This window comes from Bos grunniens, chromosome 8 (genome assembly GCF_055505025.1).
Source record: "Bos grunniens cultivar Pamir isolate PY7600 chromosome 8, Bosgru_T2T1.0, whole genome shotgun sequence".
Lineage (NCBI taxonomy): Eukaryota > Metazoa > Chordata > Mammalia > Artiodactyla > Bovidae > Bos > Bos grunniens.
In genome coordinates, this window is record NC_141172.1 from 17,057,361 (window position 1) to 17,082,461 (window position 25,101).

Consider the following 25,101-nt stretch of genomic DNA (forward strand, 5'->3'; position numbering starts at 1 on the left):
AATGTGGGGAATATGCATATATGTATATATATACATATATATGTGGATATATCTCTACATATATATAATCTCCTGGAGGAAGGCATGGCAACCCACTCTAGTATTCTTGTCTGGAGAATCCCATCGACAGAGGAGTCTAGTGGGCTACAGGCCATAGGGTCATACTGAGTCAGACACAGCGAGTGTGTCTAGAGTGACCTGGCACACACACACACACATATATATATATATTCATACACACAACAGAATACTACTGAGCCTTAAAAAAGAAAGAAATCTTGTCGTTTACAACAACATGGATGAACCTGAAGGAGATTATGCTAATTGAAATAATAAGTCAAGACTCAGAAACACAGATACTGCATCATCTCATTTGTATGTGAAATCTAAAATAGTCAAGCTCATAGAGGCAGAGAGCAGAATGGTCATTGCCAGGAACAAGGTGAGAGGTGGGAACAAGGAGGTGTTGGTCAAAGGGGTACTGTGTTTACTCTATAAAATCTTTAAGTTTTGGATGTCCAGTGTGTAAATAAGGCCTATGGTTAACAATACCCTATGATATAATTAAAAATTTGCCAAAAGGGTGTATCTTATGTTCAGTGATCTTATCACAGAGGGGAAAAATGAAACAAACAAACACAAAACAAAGAGGGCCTGAGGGAACATTTAGAGGTAATGGATAAATTTATGACGTTGATGGTAATGATGGTTTCACAAGTATATAGTGGCTTCCCTAGTGGGAAGCTTCACAAGTATGTACTTGTCTCCAAATACATCATTTTACATTATCAATTATCTTCAGCTTCTTAAAAAAAGAAAAAAGAATAGCTCTCAGTTCTGTATGAGCAGATTTCAGGAATTTTAACCTCCTCCCTAAGGAAAAGGAAATTCTTCTGTGACTAGGGAAAAGAAAAAAAAAACTATCCACAGTGGCAGATCCCGCATTGCCTGAATAAAAATTGCAATCAAGCTACCAACGAGGGCTGCAGTCCTGTGAAGCCTTGCCTGGGCTGGAGAGTTCACTTCAATGCTCCCGCCTTTGGCTGTCAGTAGGAGGCTTCCATTTCTCACCTTCTGGCTCTTCTACCACCCTGCTTCTCACAGCATGACAGTTCTGTTTCCCCAGGGTACAAGATCCAAGAAAGAGGAGGAGTGCCTAAGTGGAAGTACACTGTATTTTTTTTTTTTTTTTTTGTAAATTAGTTTATTTATTTTAGTGGAGGCTAATTACTTTACAATATCATAGTGGTTTTTGCTATACATTCACATGAATCAGCCATGGGTGTACATGTGTCCCCCATCCTGAGCACTCTGTCTCATGCATCAAACCTAGACTGGTGATCTATTTCACAGATGGTAATATACATGTTTCAATGCTATTCTCTCAAATCATCCCACCCTCACCTTCTCCCAAAGAGTCCAAAAGTCTGTTCTTTACATCTGTGTCTCTTTTGCTGTCTCACACATAGGGTCATCGTTACCATCTTTCTAAATTCCATATATATGTTTTACTATACTGTATTGGTGTTTTTTTTTTTTCTGACTTACCTCACTATGTATAATAGGCTCCAGTTTCATCCACCTCATTAGAACTGATTCAAATGCATTCTTTTAATGGCTGAGTAATACTCCATTGTGTATATGTACCACAGCTTTCTTATCCATTCATCTGCCGATGGACATCTAAGTTGCTTCCATGTCCTGGCTATTGTAAACAGTGTATGCCAGTGTTCATTGCAGCACTGTTTTCACTGTCTTTTCTAATAATCTTGCAAGTAAAATACTGTTACTGTCACTGTGAATAGCAGGAGACGGGGCCCTTGGGCCATCTTGCCGCTGGCACCACTGGGAAGACTCTAGTGCATTCCTTTTCTTTAAATTATAGAGCTCCCTCTAACCTCAGCCCAGGGTGAGTGAACCGGTGGAGGGAGGGCAGATAGCTTCCTCTTATTTTTCTCAATGCTGGAGAATCTGCCTGCCCCGTGTTACTTCTCCCTCAATTAGAGAAAAAACAATGGCTTTTGGTTCTAAATTTAGAACTGTAAAATAAAGTTTACTTAAATGCCTGTCCTTCAGGTCCTGACCTACAACAATGCATATTTTCAGAGATTATTGTAAGGATTAAATATATTACATGTGATAAGAGTACTCAAAAACTGTTCCCCTTTACTTTTTTCCCCCTATGTGCAATGAGAGAAAAGGAGGGATGAAGGAAACCATTAGTGTTCCTGGACATGGATATGTTGAGCTTCTCTGGTGTCTCAGCTGGTAAAGAATCTGCCTGCAATGCAGGAGACCTGGGTTTGATCCCTGGGTTGGGAAGATCCCCTGGAGAAGGGAAAGGCCCACTCTTGTATTCTGGCCTGGAGAATTCCATGGACCATATAGTCCATGGGGTTGCAAAGAGTCCAACATGACTAAGCGACTTTCACACACACACACACACACACAGATATAGACAAAGATTTGTTTTAAATAAAACTTTTAAATGTAAACAAAACAGTGCTGTAATGTGGTTGTATATTGTTTGTATTCTTTTCAAGGAGGGATGGTTACTGCTGGGGAAGGTGTCAAAACTACTTAAGCTGAAAAAGAAAAATTTTAACAAGAAGCAATCTTGCTTTTTTTTTTTTCTGGAGGAACCTAGAAATGAGGGGTCCATACACAGAATATGGACTGATGTCATTCCTAAGAGATAAATCTAAGAAGTGGCTGTGTTTTCAGAATCTGGAATGCATGCCCTGGAGAGCAATGTGAAACTCTTTACACTTCTCTTCACATAAGGGGCAGAGGGTGGAAGTGATGCCATGGAGGTAATCATTGTAAATAGTCACCAAAAACAATAATACAGCAAGTGAGTGAAGATGCCTGCACAGAATTGGCTTCTCTGCAGCTAAAGCACTTAGATTGCTGGGCCATGACCTTCAGCGATTGGGATTTCTAGTCTCCAAATCATATCATTAAGGACCATGCAAATTACCAGTTAAAGACTTCAAATTTAAATTGTTGCCCTCTTTAATTTTAATTGAAACCCAAGTACATCATGCTTTTCATTATGTGCTTAGTCAACAAAATTTATGAACATTTTAGAAAATTTCACCTTATTTGCCTATGTCATTAGTCAGAGAATATTAGAAACAATTGAAACCATGTTTCAATACTGCCTTACTTGAAACTGACCACTTATTTTTTAGTACTGCTGTAAGCTTATTCCCTGCAAACATGGGTATTGAACAATTCTACTTTGTCTGATTCCCATAAAAATTATGCTTTTAGAATTATATATTCTTCCTTGGAAAGTATATTTCTGACAGGAGGTGGCCTCCATTTTAATGAAACACCCCAAATAAATAAATCTTCCACTTACATTTTACATATGTATTTCTTGGAAGGATTTTTATAGAATAGTTTTTGTCTCTGCATTTGAAAAGTATTTCTCCTCTACTTACCTAATATTTCCAGTGCTGAGGGTTGTGGACACTTTGTTTTATCTGTATTCTCTCACACACCAAAGGACCCTCAGAGAATTCATAGAAGTCATTCCTCTACAAGGACAGCAACCGATAATGTAACCTCTATAGAAGTGGTTTCAAACTACTTAATCTATCCTATTATCAAATGCAGAATGAATTAATGGATGCAACTCAACTTCCTTTTAGCTGGATCCTCAAAATGTCCTCAACAACTCTAGTCACTTGAAAGGAATAAAAAGAAGTCAAAGTTGAAAGAGAGTGAAATAAAGCTAAAAGATGAAAATTAAAATTTTTTTTCAAATACATACCCATGGGCATAGTATATATTCAGTTTAAACACATTACGAGATCCCTACCAGGCATAAGTCCTCATCTGGGCACTTATAATAATTACTTTTCAATGTAAAGTTTTTATTGAAGATAGCTTTCCTTCTTCCCAAATCATAAGTGTATGCGTAAATTTTCAGGTGCACACACTCTTAAAACTAGTACTCAGATAAAAAAAAAAAAAAGAACAGCACACCAGAAGACCTCTTGTGCCTCCTCCCATCACTGTCCCTGACAGGGTTAACTACTTTTTGACTTGTAAAATCACAGATTAGGCTTACTTGGTTTTATAAACTTTATATAAATAGATTCATATAGACACTCCTATGTCTGACCTCTTTAGCTGAAAGAGGTTTGTGGAATTCGTTTGTGGAATCCACTTACATTGTTTTATGTTGTAGTTCCTTCATTTTCATTGCTGTATGCTCTTTCTGCATATGAATATGCCACTCTTTGATATACTTGTTCTATGATTGACAGGTGTTTTGGCAGATTCCAGTTGAGACATTTACTAACAGTGCTGCTTTGAATTTTTTTTAAATGTTTTTGTATGTAGAATGAAGTTCTGATCATTTTACGCCTAGAGTGATAATTGCTGGGTCATAGAGTGTTGTTGTTCAGCTTTAGAACATACTGCCAAAAAGTTTCCCAAAATGTTGTACTCATTTACGCATATCTTGGCTGAAACTTGGTGATATCTGTCTTTTTCATTTTAGACATTCTGGAAGGTTTATTTATAGTTATACCAAAATGTTATAATTGGCATTTCAGTGATTACCAATGAAATTTACCACTTTTTATTTGATCATTAGCCTTTTGTATATCTTCTTTTGTAAAGTATCTACTTGAGACTCTAGGCCATTTTTTCCACTTTTTTGTTCCATTGTGTCGTATCTTTATTACAGCACTTGGATGCCCTTAGATTGTCTGCATCATTTAAAGAAATATCTAAATGAAGTAAGCATAGAAGTTTTAAATACATTTGTGAAAAGAGTGAAAAGTATGACTTAGATGGAAAGAAAGTAACTATGTTTAGTACTATAATCTAGGAGATAATTTGCATTTTCACATATTTTAAGAACTATTTTTTTCTCATTCTTGTTTATAATCATTTAAAAATGTATGTCATGAAATATTATATATAATTCTCTATAAAGAGCATACTCCAATTAGAACATTGAGGGCTTTAAGGTTTTGTTTTCAAAGTTAAGTGTGTTGAAAGTAGCTTATTGTGAATGCACTGTTTTGGTTTCTTTTTGTTTTTTTTTTTTTTTTTTGAGACAGGATATAAGTAGTTTTCTTAAAGTATGGTCTTTTACCCACATTTCTTGATGGTTCACTTTATTTGGTCAGATTTGAAAAAAAAAATCAGTGTGATATTTGCAATGTCCATCATGTTTATAAAATCAGTAAAATTCCAAAACTAAAACATATTCCAGATTTCATCAGGACTTTTTCTTTATGCTCTCTATAAGAACTCTAATACTGTCTGGTGTATTAGAATGCTTTCAAAACTATGCTAACAAAACTAGCTAACAAAACAATCTAACAAAACTAATATTGCCAAAATGTTAAAATTTCTCAAGTTTCTCACTTTTGTTATGTTTCTCCTTTCTTCTGAATTCTTACTCTACACTACTTAAAAATATTCATTCCATTAATTGTCACTAGACATAACCAGAAGTGAAAGAAGATATGTTAAGTACACTTCTCTCTGGGTAGAATAATTCAAACATGCTGTCCTCAAAAGGAGGATATGAGCAGAGTATGGAAGAAGAAGACACACTTGTTTACAGCTCTGGTCTCCTAAGAATTATAAAAGGAATAAATTGGCAAAGTTTTGCCATAAGCGATGAATCATCAACAACATTGTCCTTTTGTTTTCCCAAATTTAAAAATCACACACATTAGTCATATCCACATATCTCAAAGATAATTTCCAGCTGGATATAATGAAATCCATGCTAAGAATATTAATCAAATTAAAGCCAAGATTTGGGGAATAATTTATTTTTTAATTTTTGGGGGAAGGGATCATTTCATTCAGGTAGAAGTTTGAATTGATGGTTTCTGCCCTTACAGTTTTATACAAAGCAGGAACAAAACAAAAAAGAAAGAGGAAAGACTACAGATGCTATAAAGATATGATGATTGCAGTTAATTTTTGTCTCATGTCTGAGTCCTAGGAGTGGGGGGATGGGGTGGGAAAGACACCTCCTAGAGCTAAAAACGGTTAACATTTAGATTATGTATTCCTTCTTCTTAAGTTCATTTATAAGATGGTCAGAAGCAAATGGCATTTTGTTAACTGTACAGGTTGAGTTGTCCTAGGCTTTGAAAATGTGTTTTAAATAGAGAAGAAATCATTATGGATGAGCATATTGGATTTTGCAAGTAATTTACTGTTTTGGTTCTTCAAGCCTGAATGTTTTCCAACTCTCTGTACCATAGCTGCTTCCCACACATTGAAATGTCTTACTGTTGTATTCAGAGTGAAAGAAACCAGGCACGGAAGTCTATCTTCCAAAGAGAGTCCCTCTATATATAACATTCATTTAGCTGTCAAAACAGAAGAAGACTGCCTGACAAATGTCTAAATATCAGAGTGTTCATGTAGACTCATTGTCTGAGGTTTGTGTTTTACATTTACATTTAAGCATGTTTATTATATTTATTGTTCATATAAAGATTTTCTCATTTTATTTTTAAATGATGTGTATACTATTTTGTTTTGCCGTTATGAGAAGTCACATTTTATGTCATAAAGATGAATTTGCTGACTTTAGTGAAGTGGAGTTTTATATATTCAGGAGGCAGAAAAATATATGAAAAAGAGGTTCTATATTATTTGACTCATAGGCTTTAGTTAGACTTCATAAAAAATACAAATATGGCAAAATATTGTTTCTTTTTTCCAGATTATTATCACAAATAGAACCATTAAAGGCCTGTCTTCTTCTGCTCCAAATAAAATTAAATAGTGTACTTTTAAGTCAGTAAACTTTGCTTGGAATAGAATTGGGGCTTAAAAGATATGCTAGAATCTTCTAAAGGCTTCAGGTGCATTCAAATTCTGCACATATATAAACTCAAGGGAAAAATTGTATGATAAGGAAAGTTAGGTTTCGGAGTCCTTCTGTCTCTCTCTGTGTGTCTTTTTCATTTCTCTTCTAGGGTCTTTTACTTCCTGGATGCCCAATTATCTATTCCCATGTTAGTTGCTTTCTTCCTCAAAGGGCATCTATGTGATTGATAGTTTCTTTGAAATAAAGATATAGTTTTTTTTTGTTAGTTTTTTGTTTTTGTATTTTTTGCATCTTCAAGATTCCTTGTGCTGTTAAGATTTAAACAAACTTTCTGGAGAATGTGTGCTTAACTCAAAGAAGTACATTTTGATGTCTAGATTCTAATGTCGTGTTTTTCTTCTCACTTTATTTTAATTTTTTGGGCTGGCAAAGTCCCAGCAGCTAGGAAGCCTTCCAGAGTACTCTGTAGCTTTTGGAGTGGGTGGGGCGGGGGGTGGGGGGTGGGTTCCTCCTGAAAAGGAAGAGGCTGTGACTGAGGGAGTGGATGCTGCTCTCTGGATTCCAATGTCTCTCCTTCCTTCCTAAGTCAGAATCAGTTGGGCTCTTGTGTGGGCTAAGGATATAGAGTATAGGTTAAAGGATCTTAGTGAAGGCTAAGTTGAAAGTATTAAACATGAGTCAGGTGAGAACTTGATTGGGTAGTGATAGCTTGGGCTCTGACCAAAAAAGTAATAAAAGTGGGAGGCTTGGAGCTTGTGTACAGTTTTAAGATGCAGATTCCAAGACAGTTTCAAAGACTGGAGTCAAACAGTGAACACTGTAGTTGGAGTTCTCTTGTCCTTGGACGAGCAGCATCTGGAAAGAATCCATTGTTATACTGTTTAGACAAATGCTTTACAGATTGGCAGAATTAAAACGGCAGGGAGCTCTCAGTCCTGGCCCACATAGTGTGAACAGCTTCTGCTTATAGCTTTCAAAGCTCCAGACTAAATGTGGGTCTTCTGGCTTGCATTCATGCTAAGTTGCCTCAGTTATGTCCGACTCTTTGAGACCCTATGGACTCAGAGACAGAGACTCCTCTGTCCATGGGATTCTCCAGGCAAGAATACTGGAGTGGGTTGCCATGCCCTCCTCCAGGGGATCTTTCCGACTGTGGGATCAAAGCTGTGCATCTTTTAAGTCTCTTGCATCGGCAAGTGGGTTCTTTACCACCAGTGCCATCTGGGGTCTTCTGGAAGTGAAACCTATTTGGGCACAGGGGAACATTGAGGAGATTCTAAAAATTCTCCTAATTTTCCCCATGTCTACCAGGGGTGGTTAAGGAACTGAATTAAGAACTCTTGAAAATCTCAGGTACCTTTCCATTTATCTCAGGTACCTTTCCATTTATAGTATCTGTTATTGAATGTAAATTCATGTGTTCAATGCACAATGAAGCGAAACACACCCAAATGTCAGAGTTTGACACAGAGAAAGGTTTATTACAGGGCCACAGAAGAGGACGGGTGGCTCAAACTCCAAAATACCCCAGACTCCCAAAAGGGTTTCAGCAAAACATTTTAAAAGCCAGGTGAGAGAGGAGAATCACAGTCCTCTGATTGGTTAATGTTGAGGTAATAAGGTGGTTAATATTTTCAATCCTTAGGTGCCAATAGGTCTGGGGGCTCATGATCACCAAGTAGTTATAATAACTTCTTCCATGTGATGGCTCAGACAGTAAAGAATCCTGTAATACAGGAGACGCAGGTTTGATCCCTAGGTCAGGAAGATCCCCAAGAGGAGAGCATGGTGACCCACTCCAGAATTCTTGCCTGAAAAAGATCCAATGGACAGAGGAGCCTGGCGGGCTACATTCCATAGGGTCGCAAAGTCAGACATGACTGAATGACTAACACTTTAGTATCTATAAAATGAGTCAGGACATGTGCATCAGAGACTATTATCTAGATATTGCAGAGAGGAGCTATAGCATAGGAAATGGGAGATACCTGACCCAGGATGGCCCTGTAGGGTCCTGCTCAGTTACATTTTACCTACTTCCATTTTTTAGGTATACAGATGTTTCCTTTCTGCAACTTATTATTTGTTCATTCATTTATACATTAAAGTGGTATTTATTTTACTTGTACCCTAGGAGATGGAATTCAGTGTCGAACAAGACAAACAAAGATCCCTGTTCTCATAGAAGGATCTGGACAATGACAAGTAAGTAATTTATACCACTCATTTCTCACTTTTAATGAAAAGTCCTTATCTCGACAGGTTTGTTTATTGATAATGAAGGACCTCAGATTTGTGAAAGGGCATATACAAAATAATTGATTAAAAATATTCAATAATATCTTATAGTTGACAATACTAGATACATCATCAAGAATTATAAAGAATCCTCAATAAATTCATGCAGTTTTTAAAAGGGTCAAAGGAAATCATTCTATAGATTACCTACCCTTTGTTGAATGCAATCAGATGTAATATTTAGGAATTTATATCCATATGTAGGTACCTGAGTTAAGAATTCAAGAGTAAAGAAGACAACTGGACACTTTCATCAATTTGTTCTTGTATCAATACCACTTAATATGTGGAGATTTTTATCTTTTCATGACACTGCATTTAAAAATAAAAGGTTACTGTGAACTCTGACATCATAAGGCATATATCAAAGTATCTTCAAGGAAATTCCAAGTCATTTGTGAATCAAATTGAGTCTTCTCATAAGTATGGCGGCAGCTTGATGCAGTATTGAATTTTGATGCAGAGGACTTTCATATTTTATCAAAAAGGTGATATTCTTTAAGAAAAAGAAAACTAATCTAAATATGAATACATGGCAGGATTATGTGATTAGGCATTAGACATCAGTATCTTTAAACCATGTTCTATCTAGGTAAAGATAGTTACTTACTGAATCCACAGTGTATTTATTGTGTGGTAATGTAATACAGAGATGGGTAAGATATGGATCATATGCTTAAGAAGACTTTAATGAAGTTTATATTGGCTCCCTTTATTCCAGGTAAGTTGATATAAGTGTTCCTACCTTCCATATTACAATGCTTGTCATAGCGCCTTGCTTCTGTGATCTTGCTTAGCCGGTATTTTTGACTGAGTGGAAAGTGAGTGCAGGGAGTGGTGACACAGTCATAACTTAATGGGCTAGTTCTTCCTCGGGAGGAAGATATTCATATATGCTCTTTGAGACAGGTGGGGATGATATATTGTACCCTCTACCATCTCAGCCAAGTTTTCATCTCTGAAGGCAGAATTCTAGGATAAGCGTAACAGTCTGACTGTTTCTCACTTCAGGTTGCTAAAGAAAGTGTGCGATCTCTTCTAAGAGGGCCCTAATGATTTTCCTGCAAAGGCACATCCATTGCATCACTGCAGATGGAAAGTTCACCAGTGCCTGCTCTCCAGTTTGAGCTAGCCCATGCTTCCTCTGAGGGTCATACAGGTCAGGCTAGTTGGTTAATTAACAAGCGCTTAATAAACACCTACTGTGTGTGGAGCACTCTGTGTGGTTCTGCTTGCTACCTGTGCAAAGCCTACTCACCCATCACAGCTCAGCACCAGTTTCTGCTCCTTTGCCTCCTCTATTGATACTAACCTATGAGATATTCATTGTGGAAATGATCTGAACCACTGGGCATTTTAGGATTGTTTTATTATTTGATTCTTTATCGATATGTAAGTGTACACTTTTATTTCCTAGCACAACTCTAAGCACAAAGACTTTATTTATCTCTTGATACTTCTTAGAGTTGAAGATGACTTTGTGATTAATTTATGGTTCCTTAAAATCCTGTATCCTGAGAGTGTTGCACAAAATGCTAGTTCTTAAAATATTCCGGGAAAAAGGGTAGATGACGGGATAATGAGGTCAAAAACGTTTGTGAAAAAGCTGCACACTATTTTTTCCCTCTTGAAAATACATAATTTAATTTGAAGACAATTCAAACTTTGACAATTCATGTGTTTAAGATACAACTTAACTCACTTTTTCCTAAATGTAACCAATTCTTTGTTTAATGTGGTCAGATATAATCTTCAGGAATTATATCTTAATTTATGTATCTAAAGTAAGAACTCACTAGTAGAGAGAGCAATTTAAATTGGTTTGGTTTGTTTTTACAGTAGCAGTCAAATACCTTTTATCTGTTAGTATGGGTATATTTTCAAATATCCTCCCCTCTCCCTTTATTGAACACCATTTAACATCCCTTAAAACTGGTACTCTGCAGAATAATTTGGGGGAAATACATTGGGCTTATGGCTATGGTGAGGAGTATCCTAGAAGATGTCCCACAACTCTGTACAGGTAGAGGTTAAGCTCTCTTACTTAGCCATTGAAGTTGTGATAGGAGAGATACAATAAAATCAGCTGGTAACATCTGTCACCCTAATAGTAGTCAAGGTCCATTCAGTGATCAGATTATCTCTTTCACTAAACAGAGAAGGACTGTCATTTGGTCAAAACTGTCTAAATCACAGCTTCTAGTCTAGATTCTACCAGTAAACGCAGAAGACGTTAAACCAGAGCATTTCTTTATTGTCAGACTGAAACTGTAAGCAAGTCCATACCATTATTTAGTTTCATAGGACACATTCTATGGAATGCTGTGCCTAAAAAGTCAAAAGGAGGAAAATCACTCCTAATGGAAGTGGTGTTTCTGTTTCTAACATAGAAGTGATGCTTTCTAAGTTTTCAGATAAATGGCTACAGAGTTTAAGAAAATGTTCAGGAATTGAGGCTATGTCTTATTTCTGATGATGTCAGTTAGAGATTTTTGCCAGGTTTCTCTACTGCAAAATTTCTCATTTTTTTTTTTTTTTGAAAGTAGTAAATATGTTGTGGAGAGATAGTTTCAGACTATGCAAATATTGTGTTTCTCATCATACTTTCACTCAGTAATTTTAGCATTAATTGATGACTCCTACCTATCGTACCTATGACTAAAATGTTCACCAAATGGCAAATTTCTATCATTCCTCCTTCAGCTTCAGCTTCAGTTTAGCTTCATTTCAGTTGCTTAGTCATGTCCAGTTCTTTACGACCCCATGTACTACCACATTCCCTGTCCTTCCCTGTCCCTCCCAGGCTTCCCTGTCCGTCACCAATCACCATTACCACCTCTACATTCAGTAATTGTAATCCCAGTATAAGAAATAGATATCCCTTTTACCCCATTTACTTGTTTATATATCTTTTTATATAATATAGTCTCATGGTGATTTATTTTATTTGATACGCTATTATCCATTACTTATTACTCTTTAGTTTTTCTTTTTTCCTTAAATTATCTCAGCATTAGCTGTTGGAAATAATTTAAGTTGGCTTCTGTGACCTTCATCTTTTTTTTAACACTTCCTTACTTTTCAGAACTATAATATGTTCCAAACTCATCTTATACTTCCCCAGGAATTTCCTAGTCCTAGAATCAGTAATTTTTCAAATGCTTTTGCTTCTTTTGGATAATTGCTTGTAGAAACCAAGATCTAGGCATAGAGTGTCCTTATTGCTCCTGGGATGTCATTGCTATTACATCATCTCAGTGAATATAGAAAATATTTGTATGTGCAGTAACCCATGTATATGCACATCTACATTTTTTTTTATCAATTCACATTATTTCTAATAAAATCCATCAGTTCCAATCAATAGTTCCACTTTAATTTAAAATCACATAGTTGATTCTAGGAGAAGGCAATGGCATCTACTCCAGTACTCTTGCCTGGAAACTTCCATGGATGGAGGAGCCTGGTAGGCTGCAGTCCATGGGGTCACTAAGAGTCAGACACGACTGAGCAACTTCACTTTCACTTTTCACTTTCCTGCATTGGAGAAGGAAATGGCAACCCACTCCAGTGTTCTTGCCTGGAGAATCCCAGGGTCGGGGGAGCCTGATGGGCTGCCGTCTATGGGGTCGCACAGAGTCGGACACGACTGAAGCGACTTAGCAGCAGCAGCAGCAGCAGTTGATTCTAGCCTTCCCCTTCCTTGTTTGTAATGCCTTTCTCTGATAGTGAGAAACTTGAGTCTCATAACCTACAATCTATTACTATCAGATATATTGACATATGATAGTTGGAGAATTTCTAATTCATACTCCAATGAAATAAAATTTAGCAACTGAAGTATTGTATTTGTATATAGTTCTCTTTTTTCCCTTGAGCATTACAGTGGCTTGTGAAAATATGTTTTTAATGAAGTTAGTTGTTTTTTCTTTTCCTCTGACCCCTGCAGTGAGGCTATTTATTATTTTATAATAGGATTAGGTTCATTTGTTATTTTTGTATTTCATTTTCAGTCCTTCCCCTATATCCAGTTTGTATTTAAATTATTTATTTGTTCTGTTTATGAAATATTGCTATGACTCTAATATACAGAACTATACATACAAGGATACTCAAAGAAGTTTCTCTTCCTTTCTTTCTTTTCTAATTCATTCCCATTCTCATCCCCTCACCCCATATCAATTGTTTCTTAGTTTTATTTCCTAAATTACTGTTTGTACAAATGAGCAGATATATTGATATTGTCTTACCTCTTTCTGTAAGAAAGGCTATATGCTATATTCTTTTGTACTTTGCCTTTTGCACTTAAAAATCAATCTGGACAATTATTCCATGCTAGTAATAGAGATCTTCATTTTTGCAGCTGTATATATGGCACCCCACTCCAGTACTCTTGCCTGGAAAATCCCATGGACAGAGGAGCTTGGTAGGCTACAGTCCATGGGGTCGCGAAGAGTCGGACACAACTGAGCGACGTCACTTTCACTTTTCACTTTCATGCATTGGAGAAGGAAATGGCAACCCACTTCAGTGTTCTTGCCTGGAGAATCCCAGGGAAGAGGGAGCCCAGTGGACTGCCGTTTATGGGGTCACACAGAGTTGGACACGACTGAAGTGACTTAGCAGCAGCAGCAGCATGGAGCACCTAACACGTTTAAGAGGCTGTACATACAAACTGACGAGAATGACTAATTGTATTCATTGATTGTGATGACAGCTTATATTCAAATCAAAATACAATTCCCCATGACTTGCTGCTGAGTTTTCTCTCCTTCCTGTCTTCATGAATCAGAAGACACACACATCTCTAACTTAATTACATGCACACGTCCTGCCTGGTGCTTATCACTCTCTTCCTGCCTGTTTCTTCTTGCTCAAGTTGGTTTTGGTTTCATCTTGTGATCTCATATTTGAACCTGAGTCATTAGTTTCTGATTCTTCCATTCTCTGTCTTGGCCCCAGGCACCTTTTATCAATACTGGTTCTACCTAGGCAATAGCATAACTCCTGGCCTATGTGTCAGTTTCATTGAAAACTCCACTGGCCTTGGTGGTCTTGCTTTTATAACCAAACCTAGGCTAGCTGGATCTAATCCAGCTGAATCCACTCCAGATTTATCTTTTGTTTCTGACTTCTCTGCTGCACTCATTCACTCAGCAAAATACCTGGGATACTGTCCAGTTTGCAGAATAAGGCTGGGCTTTAAATTCTAGCACTTTTCTTTGAAAAGAGGCTAACTTCTTTTTACTGTATTTTTGCAGTACTTTTTACTCTGTTCATTTAGAACACTGTTAAAGCAGTTCCCTGATGAAATTCATCCATTATGGTAAATGTTTTCACTTCATGGAAACCTACTGCAATGGAAAATATTTGGAAAATAAATGAAACATAACCTATTTTTGAAGACTATTCATCACCAGATTTAGCAAATGTCAACAGCTTGGGAATTCCTGATACTTTAAAAGGAAGAGGGGAAAAAACATACAGTTCTGTGCTAGAAAGTTCTTAGCCTCCACATCTACCTTTACTTTTACAAATGTAGTGATTAAGATCTTGATTAATTGTTCCAGAAAGTCTAACTCATAAAAAGTAAACTTTCTGATTATTCATATAACCCTGCACATACAGATCAAAATGCAGGAATATTTCTGAGTTTAACTCTCTTCTCACTAAAATGTTCTGAGATTCTGTTCATTCCCTCTTTCTGTTGGTACACATAACAGTTTAGACATCAGGATTTGAGCTATATGAAAAGCAGGGGACAGCCATTAGAAGAAATAAGAAGAAAACTTGTGCAGTGAATATTTGTGATAAACTAAGCCATTTCATTATCCCTATGCAGTTTGAGCCTTTTTACTACTTTCTCATCTTTGGCAGAAATCAATTTGACTCTCTTTCACATCAATAGAACATCTCCTCGATGAACCCCTGAGGTGGGTCTATAAAAGGTATCTGATTTTTTCATTAATGCAAAGCTATTAAAGCCATAAATAGGGCTTAACAGCATTCAACATTCATTTCAGAAGGGCTCCTCTAGCCAAATAGTATATGGAAAAAAAAAAAGAAGAACAATTTCCTATTAATTCTGGCATTTAAAGGTGGGAAGTGATCTGAAAATTGTACAATGGAAACTTGGGTTCTAAGGATGAAAATAGGACAATAGTGGTCAGAGCTGAAGAATTTACTTTTTTTTCCAGATCAGGTTTAATTTTGCATACACACATATTTGCTACTCTAAAAATACACTGTGTATATTTACTTGCTACAGATGTCTGATGAGTCACTGTACAATATGTTTGAGATAGGTGAAAATGATTTGAACATCTAATGGAATAGCAACTAAAATAAATATAGTATTTTAAAATAAATTACAGAGGTTAAACATCCTGAGCCATTTTAAGATTAGCTCTTCCTGGTTGATAAACAAGGTATTCATTTGTCTTTTTTCTCATTTTTTGAGATCAGATTGCTTGTTCTAGCAAATAGTTTCTGAGACATTCCATCTTCTTTCTAAATTATCCTTGTTTTCTAAGACAAACAATATGAGAGTAGTAACAGACTAGTGTGAAAATGTCTATGTTAACATATTAGCTAACTAGTAAAACCTAGACATTATGTTACATGTCAGAAATAGAACAATAAAAAAAAGGGGGGGTGGGTCTAGGTACAGGTTGTTAGAGCTGTGAAGAGGAACAGTAGGATGCCAAGAAGATAATGAGTGGAGGATGCGGTCCCATAGGTAGGAGGTCATGAAAAATTCCTCCTGAAATTTGCAGAGAAAACTATATGAAAGCTAACAGAAGAATGCTCTAGATAGAGAAAGGGCCTTGTCAGGTCCAGGGATCTGAAAAGGGGCCAGTGTAGCTAGACTATTTGTTGTTCAATCACTCAGTCGTGTCTGACTCTTTGTGACCCCCTGGACTGCAGCACGCCAGGCTTCCCTGTCCTTCACCATCTCCCAGAGCTAGCTCAAACTCATGTCCATTGAGTCGGTGATACCATCCAACCATTTCGTCCTCTGTTATCCCCCTCTCTTCCTGCCTTCAATCTTTCCCAGCATCAGGGGCTTTTCTTTTCTATAGCTAGAGTATAGTGCAGAGAGGTTTGGATAGGAAACAAAACAATGGGAGTTGAGAAATTGGAGTTTTCAGCAACTAAGCTGTACGGAAAAAGTAGATGGCATCTGGAAAGATGGGGATACATAGTTAGAGGTAGGAAAAGGAAAGGGTCAACTTTCAGATGTATAGCAGCTATGGATGATTGCAGAGTTTGCTGTGTGACTTAGTAGACTTGGGGCTTAAGTGGCAACATTGTGTGAGTTATCAAATGAAAAGATGTCAAGGAATGATAAGAAAAGGCTGTTTAGGGGTCCTCATGGTCTATGAGACCAGGCTAAGTATAGACGTTTTGTTATTACACTAAAGTCAAATCTCAAATGTATGATAAGTACATCTTTGTTGTTACTATTTAGTTGCTAAGTTGTGTCCAACTCTTTGAGACCCCATGAGCTGTAGCCCACCATGTTCTTCTGTCCATGGGGTTTTCCAATACATCTTATTAATTTCTAAATGGGCAAAAGTTATTTAAAACATTAAGGATTTTTTTTTCTACATATAGCATCTGGTCCCATCACTTCATGGGAAATAGATGGGGGAACAGTGGAAACAGTGTCAGACTTTATTTTTTTGGGCTCCAAAATCACTGTAGATGGTGACCGCAGCCATGAAATTAAAAGAAGCTTACTCCTTGGAAGGAAAGTTATGACCAACCTAGATAGCATATTCAAAAGCAGAGATATTACTTTGCCAACAAAGGTCCATCTAGTCAAGGCTATGGTTTTTCCTGTGGTCATATTTGGATGTGAGAGTTGAACTGTGAAGAAGGCTGAGCACTGAAGAATTGATGCTTTTGAACTGTGGTGTTGGAAAAGACTCTTGAGAGTCCCTTGGACTGCAAGGAGATCCAACCAGTCCATTCTGAAGGAGATCAGCCCTGGGATTTCTTTGGAAGGAATGATGCTAAAGCTGAAACTCCAGTACCTTGGCCACCTCATATGAAGGGTTGACTCATTGGAAAAGACACTGATGCTGGGAGGGATTGGGGGCAGGAGGAGAAGGGGACAACAGAGGATGAGATGGCTGGATGGCATCACTGACTCGATGGACGTGAGTCTGAGTGAACTTGGGAGTTGGTGATGGACAGGGAGGCCTGGCATGCTGTGATTCATGGGGTCGCAAAGAGTCGGACATGACTGAGCGACTGAACTAAACTGATGGGAGTAGTGAGAGAGTTGTTGTACTTTGATTGAAATTGTCACTTTTTTTTCAGCAACAAATCATCCATATTGTAGCAGAAGCAAATAATATAGTCATTAAAATAATCAAAGGCAATGATTTTCAAATTTGCCTGAATGTAAGAATCACTCAGGATGCTTATGAAAAATGAAAACTCCTAAGGCTCATCCTAGATTTACTGACTCACAGTCTTCTGGAACAGTGTTTGGAAATTTTTGTTTTTAAATTTTCATTTTTAGGTAAGTACCCTAAACAATTCTTAAGATCAGGAAAGACTGGGAAAAAAGCTGCTGTGGTGGAAATACAAACAATGAAAGAGCAAATGAGAATTCCAGGCCCATTTATCTGCTAATCAGCTTGTGATCAAAATACTTAATCTTATTGATCCTTAGCTTCCTTTTCTATAAAATGATTATTTTGAGACCCATCCATAAAAATGTCCTACCATCAGCACTTCCATGTATGGAATGTGTAGGAAATTTTTCATATACATTAATAAAGTCTTATAACTTCAGGCAACATTTAAGAAGACAGCACATTACAAGTGATTTGCTAAAGATACCATGAAATTAATAAGAAGGCATTTTTCTTATTTTCTGATATCTTCAAGTACCTGCCACTTTACCATATTTTTGTGGAAATAATCTAAGAGATTTTTCTAGCTTTCTCCTTTTGAACCTCCTTAAATAGCTAACCAAAAGAAAAAAAAAAAACAGTTAAAATTAATAGTCTTAAACCCCAAATATATGTATTAAAATACACTTACAATCAAAGGAAACTGACAGCAAAAGAAATATGATTTTTAACAATATCACTTTATATTAAAACACATTTATGTTTTAGACTTAAAAGCCAGGTTTACCACTAGTAATATAATATGGCTCCTTCAATGACTAGTACAGTGTTTTTAAAGCTCTGAGTTGCAGTATGTTAGTGTATAAGATCCAAAAATATTTCTCTTGATTAAACGAAAAAAATTTTTTAAAAATCAAACACATATAGTAAGTTAAGTACTATTTTAGAACATTCTTTTTCAGTTATCTATTCATGTCTATAGACACATTTGTTTATATATATAAATGCATGAGATTTTATATAAAACGAATTCCTCACTGGTCATACTATACTATATAATGTGCATTATTTACTGCTGTATTATAAATAATGGTTAGATATTGTTACACCTGTGAATACTGTGCATGAAAACATGAGAAAAAGAATATAGCTCAGATACCAGTGAAACATGAGCACTAACTTGGTGAACTCTGACTTATATCCCGTTTCTAAGTACTCACTTCCCACAGTGATCAGCCTCCAACTACCCAGGTAGGAAGATTCAATAGCACTGATTCTTGGCACCGGAATCTAAATGAAGCACAGTGTTACCAGGCAAAGTTAACTGTGTTCAAAATCATACTCAGTGCTGTTTACTGCCTACCTCATAGGTAGATTGAAATGTCCATGTCCACTATTTGCTGTGAACATCTTGAAGACACAGACCCTGGGTTCTGTTCAAGACAAAATCAGTATATTTTCATCGGTACAGGGAAAGCCTGAGGATTTTGACTAGATTTATTAATTTTCTTTTGATAAGTTGTGATATTTAAAAAATAATTGATTAGAGCATTTGAATTCAGCATTTATAAGTGTTTATGCCTTTAAGGTGGAGAAGGCAATGGCACCCCACTCCATTATTCTTGCCTGGAAAATCCCATGGACAGAGGAGCCTGGTAGGCTACAGTCCATGGGGTCGCTAAGAGTCAGAAACGACTGAGCGACTTCACTTTAACTTCTCACTTTCATGCATTGGAGAAGGAAATGGCAGCCCACTCTAGTGTTCTTGCCTGGAGAATCCCAGGGACGGGGGAGCCTGGTGGGCTGCCATCTATGGGGTTGCAAAGAGTCGGACACAACTGAAGTGACTTAGCAGCAGCAGCAGCATGCCTTTGAGAACTATATTTAGATGAAAAAAGATTTGGTTTCCTTGCCATGTCTTTTCCCTGATCCTAAAGCACACAGACCTATGTCAGGTCTAGAACACAGGGCAAAGAGGCAAGATGTTGTGCCTCCAGTGAGAACATGGACTTTGAAGTTCTAAGAACTAGATGTTCATTGAAAAATTGAATCGCAATTTGCCAAGGTCAGAGAGTGACATTTTCATAAATTAATGCTATCAGAAGCTGCTGGAATTTTCACAATTGTCTTATTTGAAACTAGCAGAAGTCCCATAGAGGTCATACTGATTATGCTGGGAGTAAATCTGAAGACTTCCAATGCATGTAAGAATTTTCTCTGAATACATAGTGATAAAACTCAACTATATTTTTTTATTCTTAAGAAAAAAAAAAAAAAAAACTCCGTTTGTATGTTTAGTGCCCCTTCAGTTGCTCTAAAATATGTTTCTCTTTTTATGTACTTAACTACCAAAAGTGATGTGTAAGTTTTTTTATCTAGAGGTAACAAAAATCTTAAATTAGAAGTCTCAGTTTGATACACATATGTTTGAATTGCAGCTGGGCATTGGAATAAGAAATGGTAAAACTACAGTGAGGAATTGACAGAGGATAAAGGAAAGAGAAAGAGAACTAATTTCCCACTTACTTTGAATATATAAGGATCTCTGAAGGGTTCACACCTGGGTGAACCCTGAACATAGAATTGATTGGGAATTATTAAATATTTATTTGACATTTTTCATTTGCCATTAGGTCCCACATGAAGAATATTATGAAACCATAATAAAGATTATGATTCTAAAGATCCTATTAAACCTTTCATTATGTTAAAAAAAATAGGAAAACCATGACAACTCCTCTGAGATATGAGATGAAGCATCTAAGTGGGAAATAAGAGCAAGAAATCTTAATATCCCTGTAATTTCTCTATGCTATGCTATGCTATGCTAAGTCACTTCAGTCGTGTCTGACTCTGTGCGACCCCATAGACGGCAGCCCACCAGGCTCCCCCGTCCCTGGGATTCTCCAGGCAAGAACACTGGAGTGGGTTTCCGTTTCCTTCTTCAGTGCATGAAAGTGAAAAGTGAAAGTGAAGTCACTCAGTCGTGTCCAACTCTTAGGGACCCCATGGACTGCAGCTCACCAGGCTCCTCCGTCCATGGGATTTTCCAGGCAAGAGTACTGGAGTGGGGTGCCATTGTCTAATCATGTCTTTATCTGCCAGAACTCATATCATCTCACTTAACTCACTTCCCTGGGCTTCCCAGGTTGCTCAGACAGTAAAGAATCAGCTTGCATGCAGGAGACCCATGTTCAGCCCCTGGGTCAGGAAGATCTCATGGAGAAGGGAATGACTACCCACTTCAGTATTCCTGCCTGGAGAATTCCATGGACAGAAGAACCTGCAGGGCTACAGTCCATGCACAGAGTCAGACACATCTGAGCTACTAACACCACATACACACGCACACACAATTCACTTCCCTGTCCTTTAATTTTAAAGAAAACTGTCAATAGGTTAATGGGGCTGAAGTTTCCTTTGGCGAGAAGAATTGAGGATAGTAGTTTACAGTCTTTCAGGCAGCAAACCTACTGTCTGTTTCCCTGAAATGCAAAGCAATATTGGGAACAAAAAATTAGAGTTCTATTTGCTAACAGTGTTAGAGTCCACTTGAGCAGAGCTCAATGCCTTCTGACCAGGAAGAGGACAGACTGCTGTGTGGCTCCCAGCCCTGGCCAGGAAGCCCCGAATGGCTGCCACAAGGACCCTCGGCCCTGCTAGAGCCATGAACAATGTGCCTGTCACTTTCTTGGGCAGTAGCGCTATCTGTACACTGAAACAGAAAATAAAAGACTAAAACGATAACCACCAAACTGTCACAAAGTAAATTAAATTTAAAAATAAGCAAACAAACAAATCAGACAGCACATTCCCTGGGAATGGAAGGTGAAGCACATTTGCATTCTCAGCTACTCCCCATCGAGTCCCGTTATCCCTGTTAGCAAGTATAATGTCTCTCCTAGCCTGCATTCTATGGACTTCAATTATTATATTTTTCTAAATGTGAATAGTCTTTTCCCTTCAGTCATATTCTGATGGATAGCTCTGTTCTGACACCCTTTGTCTTATCCCTAGACAGATGCCTCTTGCTTGTGAGGTGGCTGACAAAAACCCTATTTTTTCAAGTCAGTACTGTTAAAGCAGACAGTGTTCCTTCTCCTAGACTCTCCCCTGAAGCCTCTAAATCTCTTACCTACAATAGGCTCTGCTGACAGTCCTGATCTGAGACGTTAAAGAGGATTTTAGAAAAGATTTGGCTTTTGTTTGTTGTTTGTTGATATCTAGAATAATTGAAGAGTATTATTTCTAGCCTTTCAAACAAAAGGTTTCAGAGCTTGCTTTGAGAGTAGAACTGGTGATTGGAATGCTTACATCTCACCCCACTCATTGGATCATTATTCATGTTATACTGTGGAGCTTGCCAAATGGTGGTTTATCTCTCAGTAGCAAGTAAATAAAAGGAAGTAAATGACCAATAATTTACCCTGTACTTGTTATAAGTAACTCAAATTACCTAGAACAAACAAACATGTCTCTATTATTACCACATGCTGCAAAAAGATAAAAGTATATGGGAATAATTATTTTTGATTATATAAAGAAGAATGCATACATCATTGCCTTTATATTTCATACATGTGTAACATTGCATCTTTTGAAAAGCAGTAACAGAGCTAAAACTTAAAGTCTCCTGTGGGTTATGAGGTAGTTCAAGAGATTATGGATCTGGAGGCATATATTCAATGATATATCTGAGGTTAGAATTTGTAGTGTAAACAGAGAGAGATTGTTATCTCTTTCATTTAGGTACAGCTAAAATACTGAGTAATAACACTCAAACAATTTAGGGGGTCTGAAGAGTGTTGTCCTTGAAAGATGAGGACTAATCTCTACTCTTTGCTTTCTCAGTTGCTTGTGGAGGAAATTGAAATTAGATCTTCCACACTTTAGTAAGGGAGCATTGTGTTAAGAAAGTTTTAAAATCTGAGTCCAAATCCAAGCTTAGCAAGGAAGAAGAATGTGGTTAGTGATATCTGCATAGGCGAGGGAGAACTAGCCCTTGTGTCACTGATTTGCCATCCCTTATTGTCATGCACCTCCCTAGTAGCTCAGTGGTAAAAAATCCACCTGCCAATGCAGGAGACCCAGGTTCGATCCCTGGGTCAGGAAGATTTCCTGGAAAAGGAAATGGCAACCCACTCCAGTATTCTTGCCTGGGAAATCCCATGGGCTGAGGAGCCTGCTGGGGTCCAGCCCATGGGGTCACAATAGTCAGAGATGACTAAACCACCACCACCACTGTCATGAGGTCACAAAGGGCTGAACACAACTGAGCAACTGAGCACACTCACACACGTGCGTGTGCGCACACACACGCGCACACACAAACACACATGTATGTTGTCATATTATTGCCAGTCGGTTGCTCATCCATTTTATCATCAACTACCTATCCATATGTTTTACAATGGGTGTATTGTATTTCAACTATATAAACTTCTGAACAATAGCCTAGGAAATCAGAATCTATGTTCTAGCCAAAATACACTCAAGAAAAATTTAGAGGACCAGCCTCTAATTTTCTTTCTTCTCTGTGTGACTACCATTTCAGATGCACGGTTTTCAGATACCCTCTTTCCACTCCGTTGTTCTCTTTTGAGGAACACAGTCTTCTCCCACTTCTTATTCTTTGCTTCTCTACAATCTCGTACAAATACTTTTCTCTCAGTCTATAAATAATTACTGGTGAGCTCTTTGATATGGTTTTCATTTAACTATAAAGTGATGACATTTTTTGTTTGTTGTCTGGTTTTTTGTTTGTTCATTTGCTTAAGACTGCAGTGCTTTTAAACTATAAAAACACTGTGTAAAATCGGTTTCTTAAACTCGAGCACTCCTTAAATTGCTTAGTCAGCACTATCATATTTTCTCCCAGTCTTGTTTTATTCTAACCTAAAATCTACTGATTAGGTGGATTGCTGTATTTTCTTGGTGAATTTCTCCCTATATCTGGATATTTCCTGCATGTATAATCAAACTTAGCCAATTTTATCAAGATTTGAACTCCAAAGTTCTATTTTCCTAATATTTGAAAATTTAGGTTTGCTAAAAATTAATTTAATATTAACTTTATATTTAATAATCAAGATTTTTTAAATAAATTAACAGCTGAAAAAGAACTATAGGTCACCTCTGTATTCATTCATTTATTCAACAAATGTTTATTGTATGCCTATATTAGACTAGATAGTATAAAGGGATAAACAAATATGATGTGGGTTCTGTTTCTTTGTTTCTTACAGACTGGCAGAATAGGTGAGTAAAATATTGTATTAAAATTGAACTTAACAGATTAATGGAAAATTAATAAAATATAGCCATTTTTCAGTATTCTGAAGCAAGTGAATAAGGTGAAGTGATAGACAGCAGAGATGGTTGTTATCTAGGAAAACTTTGATGGAAAGAATATTTAACTTGAGATGTAAATGATTTTTTTAAAGGCAAGTCACAAGAGTAGAGGAAAAATACATTCCAATTAGATAGAAATGGACGTTCAAAATCTCCAAAGCAGGAAACAATTTGACAAGCTCTAAGAATTAAAAGAAGCCAACATGTCTGCTAGGATGTAGCAGACAAGTAGGTAATAAAAATAGAGGAGTCTTAAGAAGTAACCAGGAGCCAGCGATTATTCAGGAATTTGTAGGCTATGATAAAGGTTTTAAATTTTATTGGCGTTATAATGGGAAGCAACTGGAAGGTTTTCTGTAGAGAAGCAGCATTCTTATATTTATGTTTGCAAAAAGTCACACTGATCACTCTGCGCAGAATGAATTTGAGAGAGTAAATACTGAGACCAACAAAGTAGTTGCTTCATAGGCCACATAATAGGTGATAGTACTTTGGACTAATCTTAAGTCAGAGGAGATGCTGAGAAAAATCAAGTTTTTTTTTTTTTTTCCTAAGAGGAAGAAATTAACAACTGAAAATGGATCCCAAGAGGTGGAAATGGTAAGGAAGAAAGATGATAACTGGTTTATACAACCAAATGGATGATGATACTAATTGTTAAGAAGGGAAAGTCTAAAATCAAAATGGGTTAGGAGAGCAGGGCAGTGTATTAAGTTTCATTTTGAAAATATTGTTTAAAACACCTGCAAGATAGTCAAGAAGACATGTCAGGTGAGATTCAATGTATGAAGCTGGAACTCAGAGTAGAATTTTTGGATTGAGACATAAATTTGCAGAACACTAGCATAGTATAGAAAAATAAAAATAAGGTCATTGGATTAAATGAAATATTTAATGAAAACATAAAGAAAAAGAAAGGATATAGGAATCCAGCATATTCTCAGAGTTTGCAATTTTGGAGTTTACAACTGTAATGGCATTACTTGTTCAAGTTCCTACAGTGTTCTGGGCACTTTATACATTTTAAGTTTTTTAAATACTGATTCATAGTTGAATTTATTAAATACTACTTGATTGAATGAATGTACAGCCTTCAATGAAACATGTTTTCTTTCTTTGAAATATGGTAGGACTTGCTCTCATCTCAGCTGAAGTGTTAAAACTATACATTGATTATAGGTGCCTACCTAAGAGAGTCCAAACCATATCCAGAACCTTCACCAAGGGGTTTGAACTGGGAAACTGGCTCACTGACCT

General features: G+C 37.0%; 1 protein-coding gene across 7 annotated transcripts in view; it reads left to right on the forward strand.

Moving 5' to 3' along the window:
• Positions 1–25,101, forward strand: part of LOC147366710 (uncharacterized) — a 1,020,409-nt gene that overhangs the window by 728,557 nt on the left and 266,751 nt on the right. For all 7 annotated transcript variants that reach the window (XR_015168974.1, XR_015168962.1, XR_015168973.1 and 4 more), the window contains one exon: positions 8,961–9,031. The gene's annotated coding sequence lies outside the window, so the exon portion shown is untranslated. The remainder of the gene's footprint in view (positions 1–8,960; positions 9,032–25,101) is intronic.